Source organism: Lynx canadensis, chromosome D1, assembly GCF_007474595.2.
Source record: "Lynx canadensis isolate LIC74 chromosome D1, mLynCan4.pri.v2, whole genome shotgun sequence".
Classification (NCBI taxonomy): domain Eukaryota; kingdom Metazoa; phylum Chordata; class Mammalia; order Carnivora; family Felidae; genus Lynx; species Lynx canadensis.
In genome coordinates this window covers 46,671,756-46,693,740 of record NC_044312.2, presented here as the reverse complement: position 1 = coordinate 46,693,740, position 21,985 = coordinate 46,671,756, and the positions used below count along the sequence as shown (strand labels likewise).

The following is a 21,985-nucleotide window of genomic DNA, read 5'->3' as shown; positions in this document are numbered from 1 at the left end:
GGCTTGAAGTAACCCTTTCCAACTTCCACAGACACAGAGAAAGGAAAAAGGGAAAGCTGTTCCTGCCCAGCCTGTCAACTGGGGCTTTGTCTAAGTAAAGGCCTCCTTATTTTGGCAACTGGGGATGGGTAAAGGACGAAGTGGGGAGGAGGGTGGTCCCCAAGCCTGCCTCTCTGCCTGCTCCCAGCACCTTACTGGGAAGTCTGCGGTCAAAATGTCCTACTCACAGGGTCCCAAGTAACCCTCCATTTACCAAAGGGAAGTGGAGGGGAAACGAACAGATCAAAACTGGAGGGAAAACTTACCAAAATACCTGCTAATTAACTCATCCTTCAAACATAAATATGATGAAAAACCAAGGATCACCAGATATTTGAGGAAATTCAACAGCTCTAAAGGAAAGGTTTAAGATCAACAAATGGAAAGCCGATCCCAGACAAAAGACAGATAAAGGAACAGAAAAGAGCATTTGAAAAATTCTAAATATCATCATCCTTCAAAAGAGCCCTGAGGATATTGCAGCAGGGTCTATGAAAAAGAAACAAACAAAAAACAAACAGGAAATGAAAAATTATGATAGTAAAATTTAAAAAGCAATAGATGAGATGAATAATAAAATGGATATGGCAAAAACTGGGGATGTTAACCAGAAGCTGAGTGTCAGGAAACCTGCAGAAACTATCAAGAGTGGAAAATCTGACAGAAAAATTAAGAGACTACTACGGACTGAATTGTGTTCCCCTCAAATTCATATGTTGAAGCCCTGAACTCAATGTGACTGTATCTGGAGATAGGCCCTGTGAAGAGGTGATAAAGGTTAAATGAGGTCAATTCAATAATTCAGTAGAGCTGGTGACCTTATACGAAGAGGAAGAAACAACAGAGCTATCTCTCTGCCATGTGAGGACATAGCAAGGGCACAGCCAGAAGGCAGCTGTCTCCAAGCCAGGAAGAAAGCCCTCACTGGAAACCAAATTGGCCAGCACCTTGATCTTAGCCTCCAAAGCTGTGAGAAAATAAATTTCTGTTGTGTAAGCCACTCAGTATATGGTATTTGGTTATGACAGCCCAAGCAGAATAATCCAGAGACACAAAGCATTGATTCAGAAGTGCCTCCTTTCATTCAGGAGAAATGCCAGGAAAGAACCGAGAATTGGTGGGGAAGAGATCCACAAAGAAATAATAAAAGAAAATTTCCCCAACCCAAAGAAAGGCTCAAGACTTCATAGGGCCTGCTAAGTGTCAGACAAGGGACATTTTAAAAGATGCTTGCTTAGACAGATACTAGGGATGTTTCAGAGCCAAAAGGACAAAGAGAAAACTCTAAAAGTTTTCAAAGAAGTAAAACAGGTTACCTACAAGGAACAAAAATAAATTGGCTTTCAGACTTCTGAAAGGTCACTCTGAATGCTGGGCAGTAAAGTAGTAACTTCAAACTTTGAAAGAAAATAATTTTGACCTAGAATTGTGTATTATGCTAGCTAGCCAAACTAGCTTTCAAATGAGGGAGAAAAAAAAAGACTTTTTTTTTTTTACCTTCCAGGTTGTCAAAAATGAGTAAACTTGATGAAATCCAGCACTAGCAAGGTTTTAGGGAAGATGGCCCTCTCAAACTCCATGGGAGTGTCAACTGATACAGCTACTTTTGACAGAGTAACTTGGAAATACATATAAAATTTTTTTCTTTTCCAGCTATGTAACCTGGAGAAAAGCTTGTGCAAATGCACAAGAGGCTTGTATGCACAATGAGGTCAGTAGTATAGATCCTGGAGTCAGAGTGCTATGGTTCAAATCCCAGCTCAGCCACTTATTAGTTATAGGACTTTGGGTGAGATTACCTTAGTGCCTCTGCAGTGAAATGAGGATGATAATATGTAGTCCCTACTTCATAGGGTTTGTTCTGAGAATTGAGTGAGTTACTTACATGCAAAGTGCCTAGAACAGATCTTTGTATAGACTAAGCATTTGATAAAAAATGAGTATTACTATTAAGTATCATATATAGATATTACTGTCATCTAAGGACATTAGACAGTAGATTGTGTCCAATTTCATGCCACTGGAAATAAGTGATGCTGTGGTGTTTGATGTGGCATAATATTGAAAGACCTAATATCTATCAAGAGGAGGATGGTACAACCATACTATGGGATACTATGCAGCTGCTAATAAAAAAGTGGCAGAATTATACTAATTCTATGTGCTCTCATGGAAAGATCCCAAGGACATATTGCTAAACGAAGGTGAGGGAGAAAATGCAAATTGTAGAACAATATATATAGATTATCCCATTTAAAAATACATGAATGTACATGGACCACCTGGGTGGTTCAGTCAGTTGAGTGTCCAACTCTTGGTTTCGGCTCAGGTCATAATCCCAGAGTCATGACATTGAACCCCACGTCGGGCTCTAAACTGAGCATGGAGCCTGCTTGGGATTTTCTCTCTGTCTTCCTCTGCCTCTCTTCCCTGCTCATGCTCTCTCATTCTCTCTCTCTCTCTCAAATAAATAAATAAGACACATTAATGTACATATTGGACATATGAACAGTGGCCTACCACAGTAGGGCAAAGAAGGGAGAGCTGTCTGTCCTGAGTGTAGGCAATAAGAGGATATATCAACTGAGAATAACTTAAAACAATAATTTTAGGCAATAACATGAAAACAATAGTAAATGATAAAATCTAATGGTCTGCTTTTTAAAAATTTTTTTAATGTTTATTTATTTTTGAGAGAGAGAGAGAGACAAAGTGGGCAGAGAGAGGGAGACACAGAATCTGAAGCAGGCTTCAGGCAACTGAGCTGTCAGCACAGAGCCTGATGCGGGGCTCAAATTCACCAACTGCGAGATCATGACCTGAGCCAAAGTCGGCCACTTAACCACCTGAGCCACCCAGGCGCCCCTACTTGATCTGTGTCTTATTATTACCATGAACAGTGAAAACAAACGTCAGTGATAAAATACTACTTATGCCAGAGCAGTCTTCTCCTTCTGGCTCCCACCCCGTAATTCTGGACACTCCTGCATCTTCTTAAGTGCATAGAAAAACTTATAGCAGAAAGTTAGCGTACTGACTAGATAGGGGGATAATTTACAGAAGGAAGTGGGGTTAAGTGAGGTTGTATGAGCAGGATTTTTACTCTTCACTCACTACTCATTTAAATTTTTTTTTGCAAAGAATGTATTTATTTATAGTTTACACTTGTATAGTTAACACTTTTTTAATATGAAAAAAATAACATGGCAGGCAAAAGATTTATTATAGGAAGTCAGGAAAATGGAGTCCAATGATAGCCTATAACCATTCCTCCAAATATTTTAGATTATAGAATATGGGTTAGGTATGGTGACTGCATTTTCAGAACTAAAAGTTAGAAGCCAGTGTCTGCCAAAGAATTTTTGATACAACTTCTGAGTAGGAGAGGCAGCCTGGGACATCCAGTCTGTATGCCAATGTAATGGAATTTCTGGGACCATCTGATGGTTTATTATTACAAATAAACTGTCTGAAACCAGGCCTGTCCATAAATCCCTAATCCTGCTCCATTTTTAGATACTATTGGAACTGAACTCCTCCTGATATGATATCAGCTTAGAGCCTAGCATTCAGCCTGTTTTACCCTGATTCCCCCAAGTTCAAGGACTTGAAGACTCTGCTCCCCCTGAGATCTGCCATAGCACAGACAGAGCACTCCTAACTTCTCTGTTGCCGCAACAGCATCCCCAGGCACGCTGTTTGCCCTCACCTGAGCAGGCAGGTGTTTTCCTGACTCTGTCAGTCTCCCCAGGTTCCCTACTGGCCTCCCTACCCCCAGCCCAGTTATCTTCTGTGTCCCTTACACTCTCCACTATCCCTCCCACCCTCCTCACCCCACCCCTTGTATGTAGCTGAGCCAGCCTGGCCTGGGCTACTGATCCCAGTCCTACTGATACTACCACAGACAGTCCCAGGCACAGGGTAAGCTGAGGCAGTGGAAATGAAATGGCTGGGTACAGAAAGGAGGAGAGTGATAGACCCAGAGAAACAGGAAAGTTTGTCAGGAAACCAGACTGACGCAGACTGAGTAGAAAAGAGAAGTTACAGCAGGCCTCACAGAACATCTTGGGGCCAGTTAAGGAAGTGGGAGAGGAATAAGAACTAAATATACACAGCAATTCTAGTTCTAAGTATCGAGAAGGATGTCAAGGTCAGTACGTGGATATTCACCACTGACAAGGACCAAATGAAAAGCCCCATTGGGCCCCTGGGTATTCTGGGGGAAATAGGGAAAGAACGTGCATCAGGAAGATGTGCTCCCACCCTGGCTGTGTGACATCAAGAAAGTTCCTTAATCCCCTGAGCTTTATCTGTAAGTTGGGGTCTTTCTGAACATTAAATGGATTCTAGTAAGTAAAGCTCTCAGGCCAGCATTTAATAAATCTGAATTTCTTTCTCTTTCCATCCAAATGTTGATGGTAATGATGAAAACTTACCGCAGCCTCTCACTAGCCACTCTATCCTCAGTGTGAGCAGTGGACACACTAAGTAATAGTGAATTATGATAGCTGCATTGACTGAGGGTGTATTATTTGCAAGCTTTATTCTAAACTCTTTGCAGCATTACTCCAATCCCCACAGCCCTATGAGGTAGATAACATTATTATTCCTGGTTCACAAATGAGAAAGTTAAGGCTCAAAGAAATAATTCACCCAACATACATAGCTAATAAGAAGCAGAGCTAGGATGAAAATCCATCTCTAAGTGTAAGACTCATGCTCTTTACCGCTGAGCTATATTTCTTACCGATGTAAGGCAGAAAGTAGAGAAAAGCTTAAACAAGTAAGGATCCTATCAAAGGCATTGATGAAAATCAGCAGGAGGGTTCCTGTTATCCTGTTTCCCTGTGTGGAAGCAGCTGCTGTAGGAAATTTCCCAGACGGTTCCCATTGGACCATGGGGCCCAGGAGAAATCCTAGTGCTGAAATGAAGTCATAACCCCCTGCCCAACTGTCAGAGATGGGTGATGGCATCTGAAAGCAAGCAGATCATATATGCAACCAGAACAAATAAAGCTGTAGGCAAGGGCTTTGCCTCATGTTCCAAAAGTATCTTGTAATAAAGAATGTGGTAATGAGTCCAAACAGAAGAGTGATGAGTTGGCAAGCAGCCTGGAACAAGCCAAGTTAAAGTTTGTCTATGTGTCTACAGCTCTGTCCACTCTGAATGTAAATGTTCCATACTGGTCCTGTAGGCAGAAAGCCCTGGGATGACAAGGGTCTTAAGAAGATGCTGCCTGGGGAAGGTCAAATCACCAAACAAGTAAAAGAAATTACTACTGTTGATTTAATAATGCCAATGATATTAGAGGGTTTCGTTAATGCTGCAGTCATTACCGCCACTTCATTTATTCACTCACTCATGTATTTATCCAGGAAACATTTATAAAGAGCCCACTCTGTTCCAGGCCCTGTGCTGGGTGCTGGGACATTATAAGGAGCCCCCAGGAACTTACAGGGTAGTCAGGAGATGGTTGAAAACAGGCTCTTCCAACACAATCAGGTAAAAGCTCTGCCGTCAGTGAGGGCCTGCCACATGCAACCATGTTGTGCTCCCCGCAAGGAGGTGATTGTGCCAATGGGAGTCAGGAAATACCTCTTACAGTGTGCAAGCCAGAGAACATTCAAAAGTAGTCCAGCTCCCTCACTGTATAAGGAAGGAAGCCATGGATCTGAGTTGTAAAAAGGATATACTGCAGGGGTACCTGGGTGGCTTAGTCAGTTAAGCATCCAACTCTTGATCTCAGCTCAAGTCATGGTCCCACAGATCATGTCATGTCACGTCATCTCAAGTCATGATCTCATGAGTTTAAGCCGCACATTGGGCTCTGCTCTGATAGTGCGGAGCCTGCATGGGATTCTGTCTCTCCTTCTCTCTGCCTCCACCCTACCTGTTCTCTCTCTCCTTCTCTAAATAAATAAATAAATGAATAACTTTCAAAAAAGATACTGCAAATCAAGACTACATATGGTTAGTATCAACTGAATGGCTCTGTCACAAGTGCTGTGGGAGTTAAGGGAGACAGGCATCACTATAAGTCAAAGAAGGTTTCCTGGAAGAGGTGAGACTTAAGCTGGGATTTCCTGGAAAAATAAAGGGTGTGTGTGTGTGTGTGTGTGTGTGTGTGTGTGAGAGAGAGAGAGAGAGAGAGAGAGAGAGAGAGAGAGAGACGGACTTGGTTTTCAGATATTCATCACATTGTTCCTTAAAGACTATTTAATTTTCTTTTATCTGGTTTGTTAATTACCAAAACCCTTGAGATCTGCAATTTTTTGTTTGTATGTTTGAGAAGATCTGCTACCAAATATGATTAGTTGCACAGGCTTCAGAGTCTGACAGACCTGGGGTCAAATCCACACTCTGTCATTTTCTAATCGTGTCACCTTAGTTTCCTCATATGTGTAATGGGGATGATAATACCTAGCATAGGATTGTGATGAGTATTAAATGAAATAATATATGTAAAGCATGTAACATAGAACCCGATATTCAGGAAACACATAGCATAACTTCTTAAATGTTGTGATAATTACTTACGTGCATGGACCTTATGATATTTACAGTGTATCTTGTATTCATTCAGTTTCCATTAATTCTTTTATCAAACAGGCACAGTGCCAGGCACCATACCAGATGTGGGACAAGCTATGTATGGACAAGCTATGTACCAGACAGACATTTTTCCTGCCTGCTCAAGGCAGTTTAAAGGGATATGGGACACGTAAAATCACAATTGTGGTACCATGTGAGATGCACTGTAATAGGGAAGGGTGCTAGTTATTATTGGTCAGCTCTAGGAAGGCTATGAACTTTAAGGGCCATAGTAGGGCCTTTGGAGAACTGATCTCACCAGGGTACAGTTGCCCTGAAGACCAAGCTAGACACCAGCAAAGTCCTTATCACTTCCTTTTTTTATTATTAAGCTTTTTATTTTAATTCCAGTATAATTAATGTACAATGTTATATAAGTTTCAGGTGTATAATACAGTGATTCAACAATTCTTTACTTACTGCGCATCGTGATAATTGTACTCTTTAATCCCCATCACCTATTTCATCCATCCCCACACCTAACTCCCCTCTGGTAACCATCAGTTTATGTTCTATAGTTAGGAGTTTGTTTCTTGGTTTGTCTTCCTCTCTCTCTCTTCCCTTCTCTTTTTTTTTCCCTTTGCTCATTTGTTGTTTCTTAAATTCTACATGAGTGAAATCGTATGGTATTTGTCTTTCTCTGACTTATTTTGCTTAGCATTATGCTCTCTAGTTCCATCCATGTTGTTTCAAATGGCAAGATTTCCATCTTTTTGTGGCTGAATAATATTACATATATATACACACACATATACATATACCACTTCTTCTTTATCCATTCATCTATTAGTGGACAGTTAGGCTGCTCCCACAATTGGGCTATTACAAACAATGCTGCAATAAACATAATGGCACACATATCCCTTTGAATTAATGTGTTTGCATTTTTTGGGTAAATACCCAGTAGCACAATTATTGAATTGTAAAGTAGTTCTATTTTTAACTTTTTGAGGAGCTCTGTACTGTCTTCCAAAGTGGCTATACCAGTTTGCATTCCCACCTACAGTACATAAGGGTTCCTTTTCCTCCATATCCTCACCAACCTGTTGTTTCTTGTGTTGTTAATTTTAGCCATTGTGACATGTGTGAGGTGATCGCTCATGGCAGTTTTGATTTGTATTTCCCTGATGACAAGTGATGTTAAGCATCTTTTCCTGATTCTGTTGACCATCTGGATGTCTTCTTTGGAGAAATGTCTGTTCATGTCTTCTACTCATTTTTTAATTGGATTTTTTTTTAAGTGTTGACTTGAATCTATTCTTTATATATTTTGGATACTGACCCTTTATTGGATACATCATTTGCAAATATCTTCTTCCATTTAGCAGGTTACCTTTTAGTTTTGTTGATTGTTTCCTTTGCTATGCAGAAGGTTTTTATTTTGTTGAGTCATTACCACTTCTTGATAGCTCTGTGTTTACTCGACATTTTCTACAATATCATTTCCACTTAATGGCAGAATAATCTGGATAGAAAAGAATGTTTTCTCTTACCAGTCCAGCATCCAGCAGAAATGACAAGAAGCAGTAAAAATACACCTGCGCTTAAGCTCCAGACAATTTTCCTGGCTCCTCTCTCCCAATGTGTTTAGTACCTGTGGGAGCAAGAATCCAAAATGGCTCCCAAAGATCCCCACCCCCTGCTAGTTACACCCTTGTATATTCCCCTTCTGAATTGTACCATGGTTGGTCTTTATGATGAACAGAAATGGCAGAAATGATAACCCAGCACTTCTAAGATTAGGTTGTAATCTTTGGTGCTCTCTCACACATGCTTTCTCTTGGATGACTTCCCTTGGAGAAAGTCAAGTCTTGAGCAGACCTGTGGGGAGGTTCACATGGCAAAGAACTGAAGCCTCTTACCAACAGCTGCAGGAGTGAGCTTGGAAGTGGATTCTGCAGCTCTAGAGAGTCTTCAGACTCTATAGCCTTGGTCAACAGCTTGACCTCAGCTAAGCCATTCCCAGGTTCCTGACTCCTAGAATATATGTAAACTAATAATAACTTGTTGTTTTAAGCTACTAAGTATTGGGGTAATTTGTTTTACAGCAATAGGTAACTAATACAGTGCCCCTATTCTGTGCCTCAAGCATTTTACTCCTTCCCTATAGTGGTACTTACCACACTGCGTTGTAATTACCTGCAATTACCTGTGTATGCTTCTGTCTCCTCCTCAGATGAAGTTTAATGGATACTGTGTCTTATTGTCCTTGGATCTTCATAACCTGGCACATGCCTGGCCCATAGCAGATGGTCAGAAAACTTTGTGGGATGAATAACTTGCATTTGTATAGCACATTAGAATTTATAAAGTGTTGGTGCACTCACGTATTCTTCATGGTAACCCTAGAATATAACTACTAATATTTTCCCCACTCAAAAGATGAGGCAGTTGATGCTCAGTGACTCAATTATCTCACAGCCAATAATTGATAAAATCAGTACTCAGACCCAAGTAATCCAATTCGTAGTCTGTGCTTCTTCCTCTATACCACACTGGTCTTCATTTAGCCTATGGGGGAGGGGGATAGAAGGAAAATTATTCTAAAGAATAGAATGCGGGGCGCCTGGGTGGCTCAGTCGGTTAAGTGTCCGGCTTCGGCTCAGGTCATGATCTCACGGTCTGTGGGTTTGAGCCCCACATCAGGCTCTGTGCTGACAGCTCAGAGCCTGGAGCCTGTTTCGGATTCTGTGTCTCCCTCTTCCTCTGACCCTCCCCTGTTCATGCTCTCTCTCTCTCTCTGTCTCAAAAATAAATAAATGTTAAAAAAAATTAAAGAAATAAAAAATAAAAAAAAAATAAAGAATAGAATGCTGTTCAATCATGATGGAGCTCCATAGAAGGGACAGTGGACAAGAACATGATTCATTTAGGAATAGGCCAGGTCTCTGTGGGTTTTCCCATACCCCATATGCAATGTCTCATTTAATCATCACAAACCCAAAACAGAAAATCAATCATTATTATTCCCACTTCACAGATGACAAAACCAAGGCAAGATCTCACATACATTAAATAATAGAGCTGGGACACAAGCAAATGTACTCAAACTCCTAGTTTAAGGCTCTTCTTGTAAAACTCAAACTGCTTCCTTTTCTTAGTACTAGACAGCTGAGTTTGGGGGTCAGATAGAATTCCTGATTCCACCAGGGACACACAGGGCAAGATATCACAGAATCTCAGACAATGAGCAGATGTGACTAATGCAAGGACACTACCTGTGTAGCTACGTAACACATCACGCTCATACTGAGCTCTAGTCACTGATTCTCAGGTGCAGGGTCCAGGGTTTCACAATATCCCTTCTATCAGTGAAAGGAAATAGGCTGCAGTTAGCTTTGAGTCTTTTTCAGTTTGCACATCTTTAAAATGGGAAAAATAATTATAGTGATGGTTAAATGAGATGATGTATGTAAAATGGCTGCCATGTAATATCCATTTTATATACTGTGAGCATGTAAATATATAAATATTCTTCCCCCTTCTGATGTTATTGCTATGGGACATTTTTAGGACAGGAGCACATTTCATTTTGTGAGACTCTCTTCCCCTCATAAGCTGAAGTCTTAGAGCAACAGTAGAAAGCAGAAGGAAAGGAGAATATTTCTGAGGGTCTGCATAGTCTCCAGCCTGAAGGGAGCTCTGCAGTGAGATTTCTGCTTTATGTCAGCTGTGCAGTGGGGCAGGAAGACCTCCATTCTTTGAGGGCAGGTATCAAGCTGAAGAGAAGAAGCCCCAGCTGTTCTGTGGGACCTGATGGAATGTGCCTCGGGGCTGCCTGACGCCTTGCTGGGTTGGGTAAACTTGGCCTGTTGTTTTCCATCCAAGAGACCTTTCACCTTGAGGGCTCAGTGACCAGAAAAACATTCCAGAAGCCAATAATTTCTCATTCTCCAGGGAGCCAGGGAGAAGACAGTTTCTGGGCTGGACGCTGGGGACAAACCCATGAACTATGAGTGGGCCTCTGTGCTGAGGACTCCGTCTGATCCCAGGAAATGCAGTGGGGTTCCATGTGCTAGAAGACATAGCTTCCTGCCAGGAAAAGGATCTGGGCTTTGTCTTCACGCACGCCAGCATTTAGATGTGGCTGTCTAGGGTTTCATGGATGGGCTGTGGAGATGGCCAATCCCCAGCTGGAAGTCAGAGTGAGCCTCTTTCAGTCCTGTTCAATGTAATTCAGAGCAATTAAACCACTAAGTCAGAACCTACCAGGTGCAGACCTTTGAGAAAGCAGATGATGCTATGGAAAGGCCATAGGCTTTGAAGCTGGAGAGTCTTCTCTTGAAGACTTGGGAAAGATATTTAACCTCTTTGAGCCTCAGTTTCTTTATCTGTAGAGTAAGATGAATAGTAATGCCTGCTCTGCAGTGCTGAGAAAAGGATTAAATGAAGTTGTCATGTATAAAGAGTATAGAAAAGTGCCTGCTGCCTGATCAGTGCTCAACAAACCAATGTTTATTATCAAGTTTCATGGGGAAATGGATGAGAGGTGAAAACAGCCACAGTTAGAAAGACAGTACATGTAAAATTCAATGTAACTAGTTTGATTTTTTTCAACCAGTATATATTGGGAAACTTCCTAAGTGCTAGTAACTAAATGGGGGAGGGGGGGTTATGAGAACAATGGCCTCGACCTATAAGAACTCAGAATTTTGCCCCTGAGATGGACAAGTAAGCAAACACTTTCTATTAGACTTATAAGCCATCCAAGGTAAACAATAGAAAATGTTGTCAGAGCAGAGTGGAGGAGTTGCTCACATTGTCAGAAGGAGTTAGAAGAGGCCTTGCTGAGGAACCAACCATTGGGCTCCATTGGCTGAGTCTTAAAATATGAACGAGAAAGAGTCCACCAGGTGAAATGAGTTGGAGAAAGTCATTGCTGACCTTGGGGACAGTGTGTGGGAAAAACATAGGCACAAAAGAGCTTGGTTAGAAGAATGAGAACCAGGGAGTAACAGAATAAAAGGGACATGATAAAGGACCATCAGTCCTGAGAGATACTAAAAAGATCTTGTTTGCCTGCTAAAGGGTTAGGACTTTGCTCTGGGGACAAAGGGGGTTTTAAAGCAAAAATGAGATGATTAATTTGTTTTCAGGAAAGATAACTGGGTGAAGGATGGTGTGCAAAGGGGAAAGACTGGAGGCTGGGAGACTGGAAGCATATGAAGATAAGAAGCTCATCTGGGTTACATAATCAGGAAGTTGGTAGGGTCTCAGGAAGAGAGCCTAGACCTCTTGGCTCCTGGTTTGAGCTTTTTCGATTAGATGGCTCCTCCTTCCACATCTTTGAAACCTGCCTACTAAGGCAAACCTTGACCTAAAATTACAGTGCTCATGTGAACAGGAAAATAAAGCACACCACATTGCAACTATGTTTGATTTGGACCAAGGCATCTGCTTTTTATCTATGGTTCACCACAGCATTAAAACATGTTCAACATTTTTCTGAGCATTTACTCCCTGAGGTCTGTATTCCTAAAGAGAATGCAAGTTCATATTGATTTGGGCAAGTCATCCATTCACTTGCTCAGCTCATCCATCCATGTGTCCATCCACAGAACCACAGAAATACATCAGCAGCTACTGTTCTAGTCTGGCTATGTCCTGGGGATAGAGATGGAAAGTAGTCTCTGCCCTCAGAAAGCTCATAGCCTGGCAGAGGCAGAGACAGGAAAGTCAACAGACAGGGACAATCCAGTGTGATGGGTGCTAACCCAGTGAGAGAGATGTACTGATTTCTATGGGAGCTTGAAGCAGGCATACTCAACAGCCATCAGGGAAGTAGGGGACACTTGTTTAAGCCTTGAAGAGCAAAAAAGAAGAGGGTGCAGAGATACTCTGAGTAGAAGGAAGAGCATGTGCTACTTAGGGTTACAGTGCAGGGACAGGAATGATTAGAACTGGAGACTTCAACAAGTCTTCTAGCCCTGAAGACAAACACATGCTTTGCCTATTTTAATCAAATAAACCACATTAATCCAGATTTAACTTATGGCTTCCATCTGGGACCTCACTGCACACAACTAAGCCAGTGTCCACTTTCCCCCAAATTACCAAATGGGCAAAGTTTGTTTGGCATTTTCTGACCGCCTTTTTCAGTGCCAGTCTCAGGACACCTCCAACTCTGGACCCAGTGCCCTAAGTTGTTCCTCCAAACCAAGAGCCCTCTTCACGCACCCCCTTCAGGGGCCCAGGTCCCAGTCTGTCTATTCTCACTCATTTCCCTATCAACTCTTAGCTTGTGGGATAAATTCTGCCCAGCTTTTGGATGGTGTGACCTTGTGAACCTGAAAGGCTGCTGCACATTTTACTTGTTCATAAGCACCAGCCAGCTTAAAGCATTCACCTGTCAGAGGTATCTGTACTCAACATTGTCTTTCCTCACTTTACCTGTCCTCTGTGAGGTATGTGACCTCATCATTCCTTCACTCATGGTTTTCTATGAACTCCCTGTCTCTGGGGTTACTTCCTACTTCTCCCGCAGTCCCATTCATAAAGCTCTATCATAACACTTCTCAAACATATAGAGTTTTAACCATATCCATATTTTTGCCTTCATACTGGACAAAAAGCTCTGTCCTACTCACTTTTCTTTCCCCAGATCCTGCACATAGTGGCACTAATAAACATTGCATGGATGAATGAATTAGTAAAGGAATGGACTGAAGTCTCTAGAACAAACTTCTGCCAATGGAATGCCATTCTAGAGTTAAGAACAGCAAACTTAAGAGTCAGGGTGGAGAACCAACTTTTGAGACTTTCAGTACCCCCTCTGAGCTAAGGTTAGTTGTGAGGAAGGCAATGCTGCTTCTGACAACAGAGAGAAGGCAGCATTTTATATCTTGATTTCTTTGGGCCCTGTCTGGCCTCATTTCTCCAGGCCCATTTCTTTGAGCCTGTGCTACTTTGTATGGCTCTTATTCATGAACTTGGAACTATTAATGACACAGCAGCAGCTGATATTATACTTGACCCGAATTATGTTTTAGCAGTAATGTGCAATTTCACAGAAGAGAAGGACTCAGTTGAAGTTAATACTCGCTAAAAAGAAAATGAGTGGTCCCTGGCTTATTATTAGAAAAATCCCAGCCTTTGGTCTGAATTTTTTTCTAGTTTTACTGAGAAATAATTGCCATACATCATTGTATAAGTTTAGGGTGCACAGCATGATGGTGTGATTTACATATATTGTGAAATGATGACCACAGTAAGCTAAGCTATCATCTGTCTTCTCATATAGATACAGTATGAAGAAAAGAATAAAGGGGAACAAGTTATCTCCTCATGACGAGAACTCTTAGGATTTATACCCTGAACAGCTTTCCTGTGTGTGATCTGACAGTGTTAGCTACAGTCACCATGTGATGCATTACATCCCTAGTACTTCTTTATCTTATAGCTGGTACCCTTTGACCACTTTCCTCTAATTCTCCCTACAAACCCCCGCGTCTGCTAACAAGTCTGATGTTCTTTTATTATTTTATGGGTTTTTTTTGCATTTTTTTTCTCAATTCCACATATAAGTGAGATCGTGTAATAGTTGTCTTTCTCTGTCTGACTTATTTCACTTAGCATAGTGCCTTCAAGGTCTACCCATGTTGTCGCAAATGGTAGAATTTCCTGGGTTTTTTTTACAGCTGAATAATATTGCATTGTATATAGATACCACAACTTCTTTATCCATCCATCCACTGATGGACACTTAGGTTGTTTCCATGTCTTGGCTATTGTAAATAATGCCTCCATGAACATGGGGGTGTAGGTATCTTTTCACATTAGTGTTTTTGTTACCTTTGGCTGTATTCCCAGATTATAGAGGCAGGTTGGAGAACCAATTTTTTATTAAGATCCAAAAATACTAAAAAGCCTGACTGCTTAGACATGTAAAGCACATGCTGAGTGTCCTCAGCCAAAGGCAAATATGAGAAAAGTCAAACAGTGTATAGTAAACAAATAAATGAATCACAGTGTTGGGTAAACTGCTGTTTGGCACCAATCCATGATCACAGACCAAGAAGTGTCTCTGCAAAAATGTGAAAAATATCTGGAAAAGATGTGGAAAATATCTCAAAAACAGATCTGAATTGGACCTGTAGTCTTGACTACAACTGAACTTTGTCCCACACGAGTAATACATGATGTTTTCGTTTAGTACATATTTGTTCACCAATCTGTCTATGGATCATGGGTGAGGCTGCTTCCTGCAAAGTGAACTGCACTCTGTGGTGGCCTTGGTCATTGCTGTGCATGGCCAGCTGGGGCCAGGCTGACCCACGGCCATGGGAAGCAAAGGTAATCAAATCTGGCTGCTTAGTGCAGTGGAATGGGACCAGGGCCAGGAGCTGGGGGCCCTGGGTCAAATAGTTGCAGACCACATGTAATATTCTTTAAAAGGCCTTGGCCTTCCACATGCATTAGCATGCAACTGACTACAGACTGTTTATTTAGTCTAATGTCCAATTTGACATTTAATTACAACAAACTTCTTTAATTCATGGAATCGCTTATTCCATGGTTAAAGTCACCTTGTGAATATTAGGGATAAAACGGTAGGAAAGACTTAGGCCTAAGTTTTCTAAAATCTGTCAGATAACTAGCTTTGTGTGCTAAGTTCTAGGCATAAAAAGAGCTACAAAAAATTAACAGACACAAATCCTCCTGCTCTCAAGGAGTTGAGAGTCAAGGAAGCAACATTAGTGATGTTATACGTATAAAATAAGGTAGAAGGAGAAAGTAACAATAACTAGCATTTATTAAACACTGACTGTGGGCAAGGCACTATTCTAAATCCTTTACATGTACTGACTCATTTATTATTTTTATATTAAATATAATTTGTTGTCAAATTGGTTTCCATACAATACCCAGTGCCTATCCCAACAGGTGCCCTCCTCAATGCCCATCACCCACTTTCCCCTGTCCCCTACCCCCACTCCCATCAATCCTCAGCTTGTTCTCAGTGTTTAAGAGTCTCTTATAGTTTGCCTCCTCCCTCTCTGTAATGTTTTTCTCCCACCTTCCTCTCCCCCATGGTCTTCTGTTAAGTTTCTCAGGATCCACATATGAGTCAAAATATATGGTACGTGTCTTTCTCTGACTGACTTATTTTACTTAGCATAATACCCTCCAGTTCCATCCATGTTACTACAAATGGCCAGATTTCATTCTTTCTCATTGCCAAGTACTATTCCATTGTATATATAAACCACATCTTCTTTATCCATTCATCAGTTGATGGACATTTAGGTTCTTTCTATAATTTGGCTATTGTTGAAATGCTGCTATAAACACTGGGGTACAAGTACCCCTATGCATCTACCCTATGACCCAGCAATAGTGCTGCTAGGAATGTACTGGCTCATTTAAACCTAACAAAACCCTTATGAAGTAGGTGCTCCCATTAGCTCCATTTTACAAATGAGGAAACTGAGACATGGAGAGGCTTATAAATTGCCCAAGATCACACACAGCTAAGGCTCCAGTAGGGATTTGAACTCAAGTGGTGTGACTGCAGTTCCTGTGCACAACCACTGTGCTATTGTGGGTGCCAGGAGCATCTGAGAGGTGTACATCAGAAGCTCATATCTCAGTTCTGGGAGCTCAGCTGATGGAGATATTCAATGCATCCTTGGAGAAAGATTACCCAGACTTTGTAGAGACATAACATTACTAAGCCTTGAAGGATGGGGAGGATTTGAACATATAAATGTTGGCAGTGAGAGTGGAGGAAGAATTCAGGGAAAAGGAAAGAAAGGTTTCCAGGTTGAGAGCAGCATTAGTAAAATATGAAGCAGTGAACACACAGGATCTGAGGAAACAGCCGAGGTCAGTCTGGTTGTATCAGAATGTGTGAAAACATGGGAATGCAAGCTGATGCAGCCACTCTGGAAAACAGTATGGAGGTTCCTCAAAAAAGTAAAAACAGAACTACACTACTAAGCATTTATCCATGGGATACAGGTGTGCTGTTTTGAAGGGACACATGCACCCCCATGTTTATAGCAGCACTATCAACAATAGCCAAAGTATGGAAAGAGCCCGAATGTCCATCAATGGATGAATGGATAAAGAAGATGTGGCATATATATATATATATATATATATATATATATACATATATATATATATATATATATATATATATAATGGAGTATTACTCAACAATCGAAAAGAATGAAATCTTGCCATTTGCAACTACGTAGATGGAACTGGACGGTATTATGCTAAGCGAAATTAGTCAGTCAGAGAAAGACAAAAATCATATGACTTCCCTCATATGAGGACTTTTTTTTTATTAAAAAAATTTTTTTTAACGTTTATTTATTTTTGAGACAGAGAGAGACAGAGCATGAACGGGGGAGGGGCAGAGAGAGAGGGAGACACAGAATCGGAAGCAGGCTCCAGGCTCTGAGCCATCAGCTCAGAGCCCGACGCGGGGCTCAAACTCACGGACCGCGAGATCGTGACCTGAGCTGAAGTCTGACGCTTAACTGACTGAGCCACCCAGGCGCCCCATCATATGAGGACTTTAAGAGGCAAAACAGATGAACATAAAGGAAGGGAAACAAAAATAATATAAAAACAGGGAGGGGGACAAAACAGAAGAGACTCATAAATATGGAGAACAAACAGGGTTACAGGAGGGGTTGTGAGAGGGGGGATGGGCTAAATGGGTAAGGGGAACTAAGGAAACTACTCCTGAAATCATTGTTGCACTATATGCTAACTAATTTGGATGTAAATTTTAAAAAATAAAAAAAAAAATTTAAAAAAAATGTGTGAAAACAAAGGAGTGGGAGAGGGCTACAGGGACAATTGGGGCTAGACCTGAAAGGTGTGCTCCCAAAGATGATCTTTACCCACCCATTCCCTGCACTTTGCCAAACTGATGAGCTTATCACCAAAAATCACTCACAGAGAAACTTTGACACTAAAAATGAACAAATGAGAGAATTTTAAAAAAAAAGGTCACTTTCCCCCAAAGACGAGTAAGCACAAGAAAACTCAAGTTCCGTGTCCAGTTTTCTGCTTGTCAGCTATGACATTGTGAATAACCTTCCCAATGTTCCAGATCAGCTATACTTTGTCAAACTACTGGATAAATAAGCGTACATTTCATAGTAAAGATGGTAGTTAGATTCTTGGCAATAATTCCTGATAATTCTGAAGGGTTCTAGGCCTTCGTTAGAAACGGGGGTTTGACTTGCTGTTGTTGCTATGCAAAAGAAAAAATAATTCCAGTTACCTATTTTAGAATTGGTAGGGCCTTTTCAAACCATGTAAACTATGCCCACTTATTTTGCCAAAGAAGTAAAAAAAGTTTAAAGGTTAAATGGACTTACTCAAAGCCACCCAGAAAATCAATAGCAGAATCATTTTTTGAACACAAAATTTGGGGGAAGCAAAAAAAAAATGCTTTTATTGCACATTCGTAAAATCTACATATAGAATGTATCCAGTGTTCTGTCCCACTCCTCATCCATGAATCTTTGAAATTTAGTTAAAACACAAAATCCCAACAAGAAGTTTTTAAAAATGTTGAACACAAATTTTATTTATACTTACAAAAGTGGTCTTTGTAAATATATATTCCATGCTACAAAATAATTCAGTGGAGCTATTAAAATTAACTATAGCTGACTCTGAGCGCTTGTTCTGTGGCAAGCACCGTACTGAGCATTTCAAGTGCGTTATGTCATGAGGACAACAACCTTCACAAAGGTACTACTGTGATCCTCATTATATGCTCGAGGAAACTGAGAGATTTAGTAACTTGCTCCAGCTTATATAGCTAGGGAGGACTAGTCTGGAGTCAGGCTGCCTGACACTGCTATTAACTGTTAAAATAACCTCTGTAGCTGTAGTGGATGACACTTACCTGTACCAGTAAATTGAAATTGTCCAGCCAAGGTGTAGAAACTAGAAGATTTTCTGTAAAAAGTGTTACCCTTAACTGGGAGCCTCTGGGGAAATAACACTTCTAACAGAACTTCTTATCTCTATGCCACAGCCAACCATTTTTGCTGCACTTTGCTGGAGAAACAGATGCCTGCAGTTTATCACCATCAGAATCCCAGTGGCCATTAATGACTGTTAGCAGCCTGCAGCCTGCAGCCTGCCCAGTGCTGTGCCCATCAAACATTGCCCCGCCATGAGTGGAGCCTGCTTGAGTAGCCTGGAAGCCTGGGCAGAGGTCTAGGGTCTTGAGAAGCAGTACTTTGGCTTGCCTCAGGCCCCGCGTTCTGCCCCACCTGGCCTCACCTGTCATCCCACTGACCGCAGGCCCCATTCACTGTATTTAGGAAATGGCCTTTGGCTCTCCTGCTTCCTGTCTGTTCTACGGCCATTACCCTTCTTTTTTTTTTTTTTTTTTTTAATTATGGAACGCTTCACAAATTCCTGTGTCACCCTTGTGCAGGGGCCATGCTAATCTTCTCTTGCCACTACCCTTCTTTGGACATCCATCAAGCATCCAGGACTGCTCTAAGCTTCCTACTTCCTCATGCACCTTCTTAACGCCTTCCAGTCCATCCTCCCCTCTGCTGCCAGAATGATCCTCCAAACCTGATCATGTCAATCCTCTGTTCTGAACTCTGTGATGGCTTCAAGTTGCCTACAAAGTAGAAATCACACTCCTAAGCATGACATTCAATATCCTTCACAGTCCTTACCTTCTGGCACTCAACAAATATTTGGTCAATCAGTGAATGCTCTCTTCTTTAAAATCCTGTTAGCAAACATTCTCTCCACATGTTATTCAACAATCCAATTTATTAAGTATCCACAATGTGTTGAATTTTAAGAATTTACTGGGTTTTTCCCCCATAGGATAATGGGATAACAGACATAGTTATGGACACAGAATCTGGAGACCTGGGTTCAAGTGCCACTCTGGCCCTTTCTCTGTATGTGGAAAGTAATTTTCTTCCCCTAGCCTCAGTTTCTCCATTTGTGTAAAAGAAAGTAGATCTACATAATCTCAAAGGCTCTTACAGCCCATGTCTGTACTGGTTCCTGATATTAAAATCCCTTGAAGGAGGAACCAAGAATGTTAGACCCTAGGCAGCCTAAAATGTGTGTCCCACAGCTGAATCCTGTGCTCAGCAGCTTCAAGACATCCTACTTTACCCATGTCCTCACTTCAGCATAGTCTCTCAGAATCTCCTGACTGGCCCTATACTAAATTATAGCACTGACATTCACATCTTCAGTGTATTAGACCTGGAGCTGAGACAATGGAGCTCTTACAGACTTCAGCTATGATCTCATCTTCTGACCAAAATTCTTTTCTTGGCCTATGATTGCTCAGCCCTAACGGGGGTGGGGAAGCAGGGAGCCCCTACTCCAGGAAGTACTGGTGCTCACTCAGCATACCATAGGTCTGAAATTGGAGCAGGAACTTGTGTGGACTGGCAGGAATCTTGTAGGCGCCTGTGGGAAAGAGAGGAAGAATCTAGGCAAGCCCAGGAGAAACAATCCTGAGAGCAAAGAGACCTGAAGAGATGGAAGGCAGCAGGGTTGGTGTAAGGGAGAACTCCTTTATTGAGAAGCTTCTGCATACCAGGCACTTCTAATCAGGGCTACCATTTTGCAAGGCAGGTATTATCCTATTTCCAAAGCTCAAAGAGATTCACTTTTCCAGAACCACATGACTAGGGAGTAGCTGTGGGATTCAAACCTAGGTCTTCAAAGATCTGTGTTTTTTCTTTCACACACCCTGAGAAGCATCTTGGAGGAACTTAGGAAGTCTTGAGAGTAAAGCTTGACCCTCAGGGAATACTTACCAGATGGTTCTTTCTAGGAAATGGGCAACATACTAATGGGCTAATATTTCATCCCAAATGACCAGTACTAACCATGACAAAAGGTAATGTTATAATCACCAAAGGAAATAGCTTTAGGTCATAAATGAATGTTGTCTTTTGGGGGGATGTAGAATGACGTTGTTAATTCCTTGAACATGAATGTGACTAATAAACTAGGTGTGGTATCAGTCATCTTGTCCACACAGCTGTCTGGGTATGCTAATCTGTGGTTTGAGTCTCAGTTGCTGTCTGCCCAGTGGCGTGCTACACTCTAATCTCCTGGGTTCACAGTTAGCTTGACAGTTTTGCTGAGTCTGACTCACTTGCTCCCAGCCTCAATTGTTCTGTGCCAGTGCAGACTTCTTTTACAGTTGGCCTACTTAGAAACACAGGATGTTAGTGTTGGAAGGGAGCTACCTTAAAAGTCACCTAGTATAGCCCCCTATCTTACAAATGAGTTCACGGGTCCCGGACGAGGTTTGGTGATATCTGAACTCGGGTGGGTTTAAGTGGGAGGCATGGTGGACCTCAGCAACATGGGCCTGTCTGACAGGAGGAGGAAGCTGGGATCAAGCAGCACTGGAGCTGGCCATACTAACACTGCTGCAGGATACGGGGGACCAGGGCACGGGGAGCAGACCCAGCCCCCTGGAAGAATGGGTTGGAAGAGGAAAACAGAGCGTCAGGATCCCAGCCAAGCAGTCTGGAGTTCAGGGCAAGGCTTCTGTCCCAGCAGGGAAATGTAGGGCTGAGTAAGGGAATTAGGCTGCAGGTCAGTTGTGAGGACTGGGCTGACATGGCAAGGAGGGGGATGGGTATGAAGAGAAAAGTCCTAACTCAGAGCCTACCAGGCAGTGCAGAGTTCACCAGAGCACAATAAAGTCCAGATTAGTGTCAGCACACACCACCCCCATGGTGGGTGGTAGCTGATGAACTTCTCACTCTTCAGGAAGGCTCCAGACTGCAAGCAACTCCATGCCATAGCTGGGAAACCAGGGAAGGCAGCCCTGAATTACTCCATCCATTCTGCATCCAGATGTCTCTTGGATATCCCTTTCCTCCATTTCTACTGTCATCATCCTGAGCCCTGGTCATCACTCCCCACCCCCCCGAATTACTGCAGTAGAATTTTATTCTACCTGCACTCTTTCTAAATATTCTTCTCATTGTCATCAGAGGCATGTTTCTATGACATGTGAGGTTGTCACTTGCTTTCTATACATGTTGGATGACCTGCCATTGCCTAGCAGCCTTCCTCAACTGGGCTTCCACGTGACCATCAACCCCTACAGAAAATTATTTAAGTCACTGTTTTCTCAGTTATCTCCCCAGGATGGTGCATAACTGGTATTGTTCTAGGGAAGAACAATACAAAGGGAAGAAATTCATTTGTACAGGGGATGCCTGAGGTCAAGAGGGCTTAGTTTTCTTTTTAATTTTTTTAATGTTTATTCAGTTTTGAGAGATAGAGAGTGTGAGCAGGGGAGGGGCAGAGAGAGAGGGGAGATACACAATCCAAAGCATGCTCCAGGCTCCGAGCTGTCAGCAC

The 21,985-nt window shown here is 41.9% G+C and overlaps 1 pseudogene; it reads right to left on the bottom strand.

The window, feature by feature from the left end:
* Window positions 1–19,004: 19,004 nt before the first annotated feature.
* On the bottom strand, window positions 19,005–19,070 carry LOC115526600 (annotated as a pseudogene).
* Between the last annotated feature and the right edge of the window lie 2,915 nt (window positions 19,071–21,985).